Source organism: Triticum dicoccoides, chromosome 5A (assembly GCF_002162155.2).
Source record: "Triticum dicoccoides isolate Atlit2015 ecotype Zavitan chromosome 5A, WEW_v2.0, whole genome shotgun sequence".
NCBI classification, from domain to species: domain Eukaryota; kingdom Viridiplantae; phylum Streptophyta; class Magnoliopsida; order Poales; family Poaceae; genus Triticum; species Triticum dicoccoides.
In genome coordinates this window covers 45,524,592-45,526,552 of record NC_041388.1, presented here as the reverse complement: position 1 = coordinate 45,526,552, position 1,961 = coordinate 45,524,592, and the positions used below count along the sequence as shown (strand labels likewise).

General features: G+C 37.7%; 1 pseudogene; it reads left to right on the top strand.

Annotated features, from left to right (window-relative positions):
• Window positions 1-1,606, top strand: part of LOC119299148 — a 9,987-nt pseudogene extending 8,381 nt beyond the window's left edge.
• Window positions 1,607-1,961: the final 355 nt, after the last annotated feature.

Genomic DNA, 1,961 nt, shown 5'->3' with positions numbered 1-1,961 from the left:
CGAAGAATCCCCAATAAAGAATCAAAAGGTTGATGGTTGATCTAACACCACATATGCTTCCACGGTGAAGAATGTGCTCGGGTAGATGTTAGGGGAATGTCGGTCCCAATTCTTTGATATTTGACAAAAAGGATGAAGTAGTCAACGACTTAATTTCTTCTCCAGAGCACGAATGATGGATTGATCAACTCAGCCAGTTCTCCTATGGATGAAATGATGTATGAAGAAGAATGCTAAGAACTTGCTTGTAGTTACTGAATAATGATATTTTTAATTGTCTTGGCATGTTAATTTCGTCTTGTTTGGTGATGAAATGGTATTAAAACAAGTTATTTTGGAGATGCCAAGAATGTTAAATTCTGGAAGGAATGTACTCTCATTGTTCGACATGCTGTTTGTGCATATATGCTTGGTACTTTTTTTGTTTTAGGCAGAGGAATTGACATCATTATTATGGTAAGTGTCTGATGCATGTGAGGGTGTTTCTATTTTGAAGCTAAGTTATGAATTATTTATTTTCTTTGTTGTTGTAGGCAGAAGCAATGAACATCTCATATTGTAGGCGTAATTCTATTTCTGAAATATTTCATTCAAGTTGTGCCATGTAGGGATGTTTATTTATTACTAATTTCTTGCAGTTGGTCGGATACTTTTGTGCTCCTTTTGTGTACCAAGCTTCCGTTTTATTTGGTGGGTTTTGTAATATTTATAGCAACATTGTCTAGAATTAAGTAACCATGTGTATTTTCTGGATCTATGCTCACTTTAGCATGTAAACTCCTTCCACAACCAAAGTGTCTAGTTTGCATGTGCCTATAAGAGAGCGGAAGTGTTGTTGTTATTTCTCCGGTACTTCTAGGGTGCTTTCTTATCCCCTGATGAAGAGGTTCACATTTTAGGTATGTAATCCACATGTAGAAGGTTTTGCAACCATGGTATTAATTACAGAGAGTGATCACTTGAATTACTTCTGATGCAAATTTTAATAGCCTCTGGCTTATCTTAGCTTGACCTTCAACTGGGTGGGGAGCTTTGTTAGGATGGGCTGCTATCGAAGGCAGCCTAGATCCTGCAGTCATCCTTCCACTGTATACTGCTGGTATATGCATATCAGGTATTTTCCTAGTGGTGTTCTTTCATATGTAAATTGAGCAAAAACGGCATTAAGGTTTGGAGATTCGGCCAAGCAATGGATTGGTGCCTTTGGTGCTGCATCAATTGGCAGCTTGGCGCTCAGTGGCCATAATGTTGATCTTGGTTGGTGCTCCTTATCAGATGGCGGAGTGTTCTATGAAGAATTAAATGTTTTTGACATAACATTGACTACATACTTTAATCATGTGGAATAGGACATAGTCTACCAACTGCAGCTGGGCAGTTGGTAGACTTATCTGATCACGCAGATTGCAACAGGCAGGAAGTAAGTTTCTTCAGATTGAAACCATGGAGATTTAGAACAAATGGTGTGTTCATTGGTTTGTTAGACGTACCATTACTAAGTGCTTAGACTCAATATGTCTAATCCCTTCTCTGCTGGTTTGTCTCAAATAAGTGGTTTGGAGCTCTGGTATTTATTGGAATTTTGTTCAGGCGACTTGCATCGTGATACATACATGCATACATCAGGTATGTTGTTCTCTGTAGGATTTTGATAGTTCTAATATAGAACCAGTACATATTTCTGACTAGTACGAGAAGGACAATTAGAAAGGACAATCAGACTGTCTTAACCTTGTAATCTGCTAGATGCAGTCTACTGCAGACTTAACATTTGTATGTTTTTGTCTCTCTGTTGTAACATGTGCTTTTCTCAGTTTCTCCACCACTCACAAATCTTCGGAAATGTTAAAAGTCTGACATCGGATTTTTACCATGTGAAAACAAATAAAATTGCCATGCTTGTGCATAAGGATTTGCCATATTCTAAGGTGAAAATTGTCATGTGGCATAAAAAATCAACA